Raw genomic sequence first — 13,212 nt, forward strand, 5'->3', positions numbered from 1 at the left:
AAAATCCCATTTTTTAGGAGGGTCCTGAACATAAAGTAAAATCCCACTTTTCAGGAGGGTCCAGAGCAGAAAATAAAATTCCATTTTTCAAGAGGGTCCTGAACATAAAGTGAAATCCCATTTTTCAGGAGGGTCCTGAATAGAAAGTAAAGTCTCATTTTCCAGGAGGGTCCTGAACATAAAGTAAAATCCCATTTTTCAGGAGGGTCATGAACAGAAAGTAAAATCCCATTTTTTAGGAGGGTCCTGAACAGAAAGTAAAATCCCATTTTTTAAAAGGGTCCTGAACATAAAGTGAAATCCCATTTTTCAGGAGGGTCCTGAACAGAAAGTAAAGTTCAATTTTCCAGGAGGGTCCTGAACATAAAGTGAAATCTCATTTTTCAAGAGGGTCCTGAACAGAAAGTGAAGTCCCATTTTCCAGGAGGGTCCTGAGCAGAAAGTAAAATCCTATTTTTCAGGAGGGTCCTGAACATAAAGTGAAATCCCATTCTTCAGGAGGGTCCTGAATAAAAATTAAAGTCTCATTTTTCAGAAGGGTCCTCAACAGAAAGTAAAGTCCCATTTATCAGGAGGGCCCTGAACATAAAGTAAATTCCCATTTTCCAAGAGGGTCCTGAACATAAAGTAAAGTCTCATTTTTTGAAAGGGTCCTGAACATAAAGTAAAATCCCATTTTTCAGGAGGATCCTGAACAGAAAGTAAAGTCCCATTTTTCAGGAAGGTTCTAAACAGAAAGTAAATATCTCATGGATGTGCATTTCCAATACTGGCTAAATTATGTGAAGCAAATTTTCTCCTATTTAAATAAAGAATATTTGTCAGTTAAAAACTTAGTGGTGGTTTTCGGCACTTAGCTCTCCTGACACCTGCTCCAGTGTTCATTCCCTTCATTTTGTTTCAGATTACTGGCATTTTCCCCTGCTTTGTTGTGTCATTGACCCAAACTCAGATTATTAAAAGTGACTCCAAAATAAACACAGTATCTCTGCTTTGTCATCCTTCTCAGATAAACCCTTTAAACTTTGGTATTTTCATGAGTTCCCCAGCTTGTCTGTTGACAAAACTCTTTGCATGCCTTCTTCACCTCACAATCATGTCTCTTTCATATGCTGACTTTATCTTGCTTTGTGCAATTGAAGAAGCTGGTAGCCAGTTTTGAAATCTTTTCTCACTTGTTTTAATATGGACTTGACTCAAAGACAAGAGAAAAATGACAATGACTTTTATTTGGACCATTGAATCAAGAAAACAAAACAAAAATTAAGAGAAGAAAGAAAAGACAATGAATGTCCCCGTTTGAAACAAAGAAATAAAAAATTTATCTAGAAATGACAGTCAACTCTAATGATTATGCCATGCATATCGGATTAAACTGCCTGATCTTTCCATCCAAAACCTTCTACCAATTGTTGTTGAGTTAATGACCTCAAAATTGAATTACTTCTTTAGGTCATTTGCATTTAAGACCTCATTCGTCTAGTGGTGCCTTGAAAGGTTTTTGCCAACAAACCTCTCTCATTTTCTTTTTCCCAACTCACCATTGCCCTATGGTGTCCATGAGTGTTTTTCACCAATGATACACTCTTATTTTGATTTGCCTTAGCTCACCATCGTCTTACAGTGCCCGTGAGGGTTTTCACCAATAAGACTCTCTCATTGTTATTTCTCTTAGCTTATGATCATCTTACGGAGCCCGTGAGGGTTTTCACCGATAAGACTCTCTCATTTTTATCTCTCGCAGCTTACCATCGTGGGTTTTCACCAATAAGACTCTCTTATTTTTATTTCCCTCTTAATTTCTTATGCCGAGGAAGACAAGTAGTTACCAAAATGTGTCATCACATCCATTTCATGCGTAGTCTTAATATTCTCAAAGATTAATTTGAAGGTCTTTCTTTGGTTGTAACTTGGCTTTTGGATAGAGTGAGAATGAAAGGATATCATGGGGCCCAAACGACACTTGAAGTGGATGACTCTAAATTGTTTATTGGGTGGGACTTACAACTTTTGGAATCGACTTAAACAATGAGGATTACCTCATGCCCCAGTTTCTTTTGACTGGGTGACTGTAAATTGTTTGGTTAGACTGAGCCCTGAGTAGGCCAGCCTACGTATCTCACCCCCAAAAGAGGAGAATCAGGTCACGCGTAGTTCTGACAGCTTATTTTGTATGATTTAGACTTTTGATTCTTTTTCCTTTATTGACACTCTTTTCTCTTTGGATTTTTCTAACTCTATTTTCCTTGACACTTTTCTTTTCTCTTTTCTTTTTGGACATTTTTTTTCTTTTTCTTCTCTTTTTTTTTTTGAAATTTTCTGGCTCTATTGTTTTGCTCAACACTATTATTTTGATCTTTGGTGATTCTATCTTTATTCCAAAAGAGGGGTATGAAAGAAAATAACACTAAGGCTCAAATAGGGTAAACAAAGGATGACACGAATGTTTGGATAGCAGAATAACATGCCTTTATCATATCAATCCTTAAAAATACTAGTACCTAGCATGCAATGTGAAAGTGCACGATCAACATCACTTATAACATGTTTGACAACACTAACTTTCCCCGAGCATGTGTGTCACCTCTTTTCTATACCTGTCAAACATACAACTCTATATTTGTTGTACATCCTTCACATTGAATGACTCATGCTTTTGTGGAGTTGATTTTCAATCTGTTCCTCTTGATAGGATCAGCAGACACTATTTGACCTAATTGATCTATGTTTTTCAATTGATGACCAAGTTATTCATGTGATTCTCAAAATAATTGCCTTAATTTTCAGAAAAGGCTTTAATTTGTCACCAAATATCTCAGCACTCTACTATTTTCTCAGATGTTTCTCCTAACTTTAGCCCTCTGATCCAATGTTTCATGGTTAAATTGGATTTTAAGACCTAGCTGAAGACTCCGTAGGCATGTCATATCACTAGAATCAACATAAAATGTACTGTATAAAGAAAACAAACAAGCAACACATATTTAAAACATAAAGGGAAAGGGACACTTCATTTAGTTAAAATAAAAGATAGAAGCGTTTGAAAACAAATGACAAAGGGACAAAACAAGATGGATCCCTAACTACAACCCTTAAATAATTTGAGAAACAGAAAAGAAGAAAAAACAAACTACCAGACCTCTTTCTAGTAGGGAGAGGGGGTGATTTCTTAATTGCTCAACCTAACAACTTAGCCACTGGTTTCCATATGAGCATGACTAAAGCTTCCCTCACTATCAATGTTCTGCATCATAATTAATCCATCTTCAATCATCTTTTTAATTTCTCTTTTTAAATCTCAACAATCTTCAATATTATGACCCTGAGCATCAGAATGATATGCACATCATATATTAGGATCAAAATTTCTTGAATACCGATTAAGAGTGCACCCAAGAAGAGGAGTGATCATACCCTATTGTACCAATCTCTGAAATAAATTAGCATACAGCTCTCCAATTGGTGTGAAGCTATTTCTCGACTTCTGCCTCATTTCATCATTTGGCTAGGATCAAAAATCAGGCTTAGAAGGGTTTTGGTATGTTTGTGGAGTTAGAGGACGACTCTGAGGAGTCGGTATATTCTACTATGGGTAAGATGGGGATTGAACATGTGTTTGTGCGTTATATACTGGATATAAAGGTAGAGGAGCAGAGTATAATGAATTTTGGGAGTGATTATGTGGAGCTTGGGCATGAACTTGGGTTTGAGCCTGAGAGTGATGATAACGGGGTCTTCTTGACCATGCTCACCGTCTAACTACAATAAAAGATGCATCTTCCTCATTCTTTTTCCCTCCAGGTTCCCTTAATTGATTGCAATATTGTCCCAAATGTTTCACGGATTCCTTATGCCCATCTTGCTCCTCAAAGTTTGACATCTCAAAGATTGGAGAAAGGTTAGCACTTGAAGGCATACCCCAGTCTTTGTAAGAAACATCTTCTTTAGTCACGGGTCCTAGAGAATTTTTTATAGCAGTTACTGCACTCTTCATTTTTTCAACCATTTTCTCTGACTTATCTGGCACACTAGACTTCTTGTTAAGAAATTTTGGTGGTCCAGTTAACTTAAAAGCAGTCTCAGGAGTATAACAATGATCACCAAGAGTATTGAATATAGGTTTACTAGCAGCATGGGGACGCACAACTGTTGGGTGAGCCAGTGTGGAAGTCTTAGTAGAGGATTGAGCAACAAGATCACAGATGACTTGTGGTGTTGTGAATGTAGTAGGCTTATGCTGAGGAGCTAGAGGAAAAGTGGTGGAAATGTTGAGATGCTTTTGGCTTGGAATGAATTCTGAGTCATTTTGCAATGCATCAACAATAGTAGAAAACTGACTTTGAGATTTTAGTGGAAAACATGAGGTATTTGTAGGATCAATAGAGGGAAATGGAGGAGGAGGCAACCCACTGGCCCAAGCTCAATGCATTTCAACCCACTGGCCCAAGCTCGATGCATTTTTGTCATTTGTAGTCTTAACTTCCTAATCTCTTGCTTCAAACTCTCATTTTCCTGACTCTTTGTTTGATTCATGATGTCAGTCTCCATATCCTTGTTGGACACAACTAACCCTTTGGATTTGGTATGATATGGAGGAACATCCAGAATGCCACAAACCAACCACCTTAAACTGATTCAACACAAAAACAACAAATGTGTTAGAGTTTAACACTTTTTCAAAACCTCTTTTTCCTTCTCTTTTTTTTTTTTGAAAAGATCACCGAACCCTAGAAGGGAGCCTACGTATCTCACCCCTAAAAGAGGAGAATCAGATATGCGTAGTTTGTGAAGTCTTGCCAAAATGACCAATAAACTCTGTTTTTCTTTTTTTTTTCTTGGAACTTTAAGAAGAAAAGAAAACAATAAATTGTCAAAAGAATGGACAAAAATCTTTTTGAGTTTTCCAGCTTTGAAAATTCGTATACAAAATGAAACCTATGATTCCCAAAGAAAAAAATCTTTTTTTTTGGATTTTTGAATCTGAATTTCATGCAAAAATTAAACTTGAAATTATTAAATAAAAATCTTTTTATAGTTTTCCTTTAAAGATGCATATGACACCTACTCTAAATGAAGAAAAATATTTTTTGGATTTTTAAAATAAGATTCTCAAACCAACAATAGGTTGCCTAAGTATCTCACTCCCGAAAGAGGAGAATCAGGGGTGCGTAGTTCGTCCGGATTGGACAATTAAATATTAAAGGACCGACTGAACCCTAACATGAGAGACATGACTATAACGATGAAAATAAAATCTTTTTGGGGATTTTAAATTTGACACTCCACATAAGACTGACAACAACAACTATGAAAGAAAAAATCTTTTTGGTATTTTCATGAAATGTACAAAACTCCTACAATTTTTGCATTTTTCTTTTATAAAAACTCATATGAATAAAAATATTTTTTGAAGTTTTCGAATTGTGAATACTTGCTAAGGAAACAAAAGAAAAATCTTTTTGATGTTTTTGATTTTGACAAATGAGTGTAAAAGGTAAAAAGATATTTTTGAATTTTTGGATTGTGAAAAACAAAAGCCCTAAAGAACTCTAAAAACTATGAAACTCTCTCTTTTCTTTTCTTTTTTCTTTCTTCTTCAACTCACTTTTTTTCATTGCCTACACACTTTATTTCTAACACATCTTTTCCCCAAATCATTCCGTTAAAAGACCCCATTACCCTCAAAGATGCAACATTTAGCAAGTAGGGATGTGGTAGAGATGAGTCTCCTATAATGGACCAAATGGGCCCCGCTAGGTCTCAATAGGATGCACATAAGTATGACCTAGAGGCTGATCTACGCTGGGGTTCACTAACAAGGAAGTTTGGATGATTGCATGGTCGATAGTGGCTGCTTTAGCTGTCCACCTACTCCATACTAGCCAACGGCTCCCTCCTCCTAAAAAAAGGGTGACTCAACTATAGGACGTGTACACAGCGTGTACTATAGAACTTGTTGCAGAAAGAATTGACTCGGGTTATGCACATGATGCCAGTTATAAAGCGATAACACGTAAGAGAAAAACTGTAAACAAAGAGCACGTAACCACTCGACAATGATAAAATAAACAAACGATAACATAAATAATGTTTACACACCCATAATGTCAAACTAAGTCGATACAACTCCAAAACAATAAGCTCGAATTCTGAAAAGTCCCCAGCAGAGTCGCCAGAGTTGTCACACCCCTTTTTTCTCCAAAAAAAAGATTTTATGGTTCGAAAGGATTTTTATTATTAAAGTGACAAAAGAAGAAAATTTGTTTCGAAAAAGGATTATTTACAATTTTTATTCAAAGTCACCACTTGGCATAATCCGGTGTGCCAAGTCACCATCGGAAAATCCCTTTCAAAACGTTTTGACTCTTTAAGACTGGTCCATGAATAGAGATTCCGGCTAAGGAATTTGTTGACCGAAGGGAAGGTGTTAGGCACCCCTCGATCCCATGGTTCGACCACGGTCGCTTGGTGAAGCATATCGGCTAATTTGAAACTATGGATATACAAACCACATAAAACACCCAAACAATTAAACAAACGAACACAAACCAAAACAATCCAAAATTTAATGTCCAGTCCACTTATACAGTCCCGAAAACTGAAAAATACGAAAATGTAAACCTACTCTATTTAAACTAATCCTAAACTACTTCTGAATGAAAACTCCACCCGATGTTCCGGGCCTTGATCATGCACCGTCTTCAAGTACATAATACTTCGGGGCATTCCCTGATGAATAATACAATTCCTTCTGGGCATTCCCCATCAAATGAATACAATTTCAATTTCATGAGATAAACTAGAAAAGCATTCAACACGTTCAATATTCCACGCATTCGATCCAACATCATTCCTAAATTTGCCTACCTGACCTAAACTTTTGCCTATCCATTTAGCGACCTAAAACAGTGATACTATCGATTTCACAAACATGAAAATTATTCAACTAACAAAATAAATATTCCAACAAAAATTACGAATTAGCCAACTTTTCACGTCATCCCCACAATTAAGATTTATCCTCCAAATTAAACCCAACTTCTTTGACCATCCAATTCACACTTTCAATCAATATCAATAATCAACCGCTGTGATATAAATCACATGAAAATCAGCGAAGGAAAAATTCAAATACCAACATTTACCACATAAAATGTCAAATAATTTATTAATGGAGAAGGAGATGAAAAGTGGACCTTGATGCCGCTTTTATTCCAGTATTACTCAATTAAACGAGATGGAATCCATGCCCAGAATCCTCAAGTGGAAACTCAGTAATGAATTCTCTAACTGAAATCCCAAAATCGACTAATCAAATCCGAACAACGAAAACGGAGCGAAAACCGACCAGCTATGAGCTTACCGTCACAGCCAAAAGTGTCTGGCAGATTACAGCCGTGATAGTGATCGAAGGTATTTTCCGATCAAGTATTTGGTGTTTTCCAACCAAGAAGTTGATCAGCGAAACGGCAACCATGGTGGGCTCTCTCCTCTCTTGTGATTTTCACTTGTTTTTTACCTATTTCGACCTTGATTTCTTTATTATCCCTACTCCCGATATCATTTTCGATCAGTCTCTCTCCAACTCTGATCTCTCTCTCTCTAATTTTCCTTCTCTCGATCTCGCTCTCTCCAACTCTCTCTCATTATTTTTCTATCTCTCTCTTGAATATCTAACTCTCTCCTTGATTCATGTGTGTTTTTTGTGGTGTGAGGACGAGTGGTAAAAAATGTAGGATCAGTATGTTGTGTGTATATCGTTGTCTCCTCCCTTTTTTCTCTGAAGAAGAAGGCTTTTTATGTGCCCCTTTTTTCGTGGTCCCCCCCTTCCTTTCTCTTAATGAAAAAAATCTATTCTTTTTCTTGTATTCCCTTCCCTATATATGAAAATAACGTGTAAAATAAAAGTGGGTAGAGGGGTCACGTGGGTGAGGTAGGGAGTAGTGGGTGAGGTGTCCTAATCTAATAGGAAAGGGTTGTTAATTTTGTTACCAAAAGAATTATTAGGATTGGGTTTGTTAGGATTTTGTTATTTTTTTTATCTTTGTGCGGAAATTATTATATAGGGTAGGACACATGGTAAGGCAGGGGTAAAATAGTAAAAATGCTTTTGGGCAGGGACAAAATTACGTGTCTACACTACCTACTAAATTTAAAAGTGCAATAAAAATAATAAGACAATTCGATCAAGTTCTTTCATTTATCAACATTTTACCCTCTCACAGGCATTATTTTAATAATCCATCATGATCATCAATAAGACATTCATGCCATTAATTCAAGAAATTGTCATTGTCAAACAAGCCTCTAATAGGCACAATTCAATAAACCATCATTATCACTAATTTAGCCTCTTATGGGCATCCAATAGATAAGTATGGTTATCAATACCAAAACAAGAATATCATAAAATAAATCATAATTTAACACTTAGGCATGCAAGCCACTATTGGAGCCTTAATTACTCACTAGTTATTAAAATATCACTACCTTCTTAAATATATCAACTAGGGTTCTAACATCACCACCTATAACTAGCATATTCAAGCGTATCATTATCCTCTACCTCTTTCCACAGAATATAATTATCACACAAATTCAAGTCATATATCCTTTAAATATTACTATGCTCATCAATATTCGATCTTAGCATAATTCTCCTCATCATATTATTGCACAATACATACAACTTAAAACCATTATAATTGTTATGATTGGGCAGAAAATAAGCAAACCACAAGCAAAAGAAAAACAAGAATATGGAAACCCTTTTGGGAAAAACCACGGATGGAGGCAGGGGAGGTTGCACTCTAATTGCGAGAAAGTACAATGTTGGAGACAAAAGTCTCAATTTCGTGTATGTGAGAATAACCTGAAACAACCCACTAAATCACACTTATATAATACGTGCGTACAAATAGGTCTTAGGCCCAAAAATATAAATATAGGTCGCACCACGAAACTTTCAGGGTCGGATCAATAAAATTTGGGTCACAACTCTAACTATCTCCACTTTGATACGAATTCTAATTTAGAATTCAAATCCATTTTAAGATAAATTCTCCACCTCTTCCACAAAAGCCCCTAAGGGAACGTCTTAACAGCTAACAATAACCAAGTCCAAGCAATGCTCAAACTTCAAACTTAGTAGTGTCTTGGTTATCATATCAGCAGGGTTATCATGGATACTAATATTGCTTACCACAATATCACCAAGAGCAATAATTTCACGCCCAAAATGATATCGAACATTGATGTACTTTGTTCTCTCATGAAACATCTGATCTTTCGTAAGGAAGATAACACCCTGACTATTGCAAAAGACTGTATTAATTTGTAAGTCTTTGCTAAGTTCACTAAATAGACCCTTCAACCAAATAGTGTCATGACTCAAACTAGGGACTAGCCGTGACGGACATCCTGAACCCTGAGGGCGCAAAACATCCCTCTCTATCTAGTAAGTATACACACATTCATATATATAAAGAAGATGTGAAAACATAATCTTCTACGGAAACATGGTCAATTCTGAGTTCAACATAAGTATGTAAATTGAAAATCAACTACATCTAATAACATCTGACTCAGTCTGGGAAAACTCTACTACAGAAAAATCGAACAACTGAAAATAAGGACAAGGCCCCCAGTAGACCAAAATGATAAATAGGGGCATAATCTAAAACACGGGCCTTCGGGAATAGAGAAGGCTCACCAACTAATCACCGCAACTCTGTTTGACGAATCTACTACCTTTTTAGACCCCTAGACTGAGCCTCAGAACCTGGATGGAGAAGGGGGGTCAATATAGATGTACTAGTACGTAAAGAAATCCAAAATAAAACTTATATGTAAATAAAATAGTTTGGGACACAACTTTTTCAAAACATTATTCATCAAGTGGCTTTCGAAACACATGGGCGAATTTCTGAAAAACATGTAACCTGCCTGTCAATGCAAGTTATGATCTATATATTACTTTTGAGTTAGGTGGCATTCTCCTACAATTCTGATATTCCATGGGTGGTATGGAATCCATCATTGACTGGGAGGGAAAGCCCCCAACCCAAGTATGCTGCAGAGGTTGGAGTTCCTGAATCTGCTATGCCACAGGGTTCTAGGCCAGTATAATAAATAAACTTGGATCGACAAATCACGATTTTGGGCGATGAGTTGTTTAATACTCAAACCTTCTTCGAGGAACCTCCTAAACTCTTTTTATGCCCAAGTTTATCCTGTTCTAAATCATGCATGTTTCTAGTTTCAACATCTGAAAAGTTTGATTTCAAGCATGCATTAAATCTGTTCTGAATTATCATAGCATAATCTGAATTGGTGTCGTCACACCACGACTTGCAAGTCCTATTTCTAAGCCATAATGCATCATGCATAATTCTTTCATTAAAACACAGTTCAGACCACCCAAATATGCAAACAATATATAAGATTTCATGTTCCGAGAACACAAGTCAAAACTATGCTAAGATTGTTCAAACATGTGGTGGTCTTGTGCTTTCGGTAAAATCTTGCACTCTTTCATTATATGAATATTTTCATCATTTATCAATATGCACAACCCTCTCTTTCGAATTCAAAATCATAAATCAATTTGTAGCATTAATCAAGATACTTCATATCATGCTTTTCAAGATACATTCAAAACAATCTATATCATAAGAAAATTGGGAAAATCATACCAAGAGAGGGATTCATGTGCGTCATGCTCTCAATTCATTCATAAATCATAAAACATATGCATACTTATATATAATTTCAAATTAATTTGGGGAAGGTCAAAAGACCAAAACAATACCATCAAGATTTCTAAAATATTAATGTATTCATAAATCTGAAAACCCCTTTCTTAAAATCATGATTTCTATGCCTATGAGATTTTTAGAAAAACCCCGCGTACCTTAAAATAGGAAAACCATTGGTGTTTCTTGAAGCCTATGATCCGGGGATTTCGAATCTTCAATTGATTTTAAAAACCGACGGTTGAATCTTGAGTTTCTTGAAGTTCTTGTTTGAAGCTCTAGAGAGGATTCTTGATGATTTTGATGAAAGTAGGGTTAAGTTGCTCAAACATACCCTAAATCCTTTGTTTGGATGGTTTTAAAGGCTAGGGAAAAGTCAAAATTACCCTTAATGACTCCTAAACGGATCTGGAAATTTGAACGTAAAAACCCAATTTCGGGTGCCACCGTGACGCGCCACAATCGCGGTGGTCCACTGGAATTAGACGAGTGGTAAATTGAGTACCTCTGCGATAATCCACCATTGCGGAACACCAATGGAATTTGACGATTGTCAATTGGACTCTCTCCGCGATGCGCTAGACCCCAAAATAACGATGTTTACGATTAAAACTTTAAATTATTCATAACTTCTTCACCGAGGGTCTGTTTTGGATGAATCTTATATCGTTGGAAATCTAATTCAATCATCTACGTAATGAAAGGTTCAAATCTAGGAAATTTCACATGAAAATTAATTTAGATCATTCTAAAAGCTAATTCTTAGACTTTCCATGGACAGAATTTAGCTAAGAAGACGTCGGGGTGTTACAATATCCCCCTCTTGGGATCAGTCATCCCCAAATAATGATGCAGAAAACAGACAAGAATGATTCCAAGCATACTAAAGCATACAAAGATTAAGGTAAGGGTTATACCTTCAACTACATCATCTACTGGGTCAAAAAGGTATAGGTATCTTGCTCTTATGTCATCCTCTGATTCCCAAGTGGCGTCTTCAACTTTTTGATTTCTCCATAACACCTTAATTGAAACTATTTTTTTACTTCTCAACTTCCGGACCTGACAATCTAGGATTGTAATAGGTTCCTCTTCATATGATAAGGAGGCTGTCACCTTGATCTCTTCTACAGGAAACACCAAAAAATGGTCTCCAATGTATTTCTTCATCATGGATATATGAAATACCGGTTGGACAGAACCCAAACTGGCAGGCAATTCTTACTCATACGCAACACCGCATATTCTCCTTAAAATCTAATATGGTCCTATATAGAGAGGAGTCAATTTACCTTTCTTCCCGAATCGTATGACTCCCTTCATAGAAGAAACTTTTAGAAATGCCCAATCACCGACCTCAAACTCTGAATCTCTTCTCCTAACATCGACATAAGATTTCTGATGACTCTGAGCCATCTTAAGTCATTCTTTGATGACTTTCACATCCTGCATTGCCTGATGAACAAGATCGGGCCCAAATATTTGTATCTACCTACTTTATACCATCCTATAGGAGACCTACATCCTCTCCTATATAGTGCCTCAAATGCTGCCATCTTAGTACTGGAATAGAAACTGTTATTATACGTGAACTCTATCAACGGCAAGTGCTCTACCCAACTACCTTTAAAATCAATCACACAGGCCCTCAACATTTCCTCAAGGGTCTGAATAGTGGTTCGGCCTGCCCATTGGTCTGAGGGTGAAAAGCAGTGCTTAGGTTCACTTGGGTACCTAATCCTTTCTGGAAAGATCTCCAAAACTGAGAAGAGAAATATGTACCTCGATCGGATATGATGGACATAGGCACACCGTGCAAACTAACTATTTCTGCAATGAACAGCTTGACATAATCCTCTCTCAAATAGTTAGTACTGACAGGCAAAAAATAGGCTGACTTGGTCAGTCTATCTATAATCACCCAAATAGAATCATACTGGTTTTGGGATTTCAGGATCCCAGTAATAAAGTCCATATTAATCATCTACCACTTCCACAAGGGCAAAGCTATCTCTTGGGAAGAACTGTCTGCCCTCATGTGTTCTACTTTAACTTGTTGACAATTCAAACACTTGGAAACAAAGTTAGCCACATCACGCTTCATATTATTCCACCAATACAAAGATTTCAGATCCTGGTACATCTTAGTAGAGCCTGGGTGAACAACATACATCGAAGTGTAAGCTTTGTCAAGGATTCTATTCTGTAAATCATCCATATTTGGTACATATAATATACCTCGATATCTCAAAATACCATCACCAGCGATCTCGAATTACATAACCTTCTATTGAACCACATCATTCTTAATTTGCATTAGGATGGGGTCTTCAACCTGCTTCTTTTTAACTTCTGCACAAAGGGAAGATGTAGCTATCTCATGAACAACCATTCCCCTATCTTCAGAATCTAAGAGTCGCACTCCTAGATTTGTAAGCCGGTGAATATCTTTCACCAT

The sequence above is a fragment of the Capsicum annuum genome, chromosome 11 (genome assembly GCF_002878395.1).
Source record: "Capsicum annuum cultivar UCD-10X-F1 chromosome 11, UCD10Xv1.1, whole genome shotgun sequence".
NCBI lineage: Eukaryota > Viridiplantae > Streptophyta > Magnoliopsida > Solanales > Solanaceae > Capsicum > Capsicum annuum.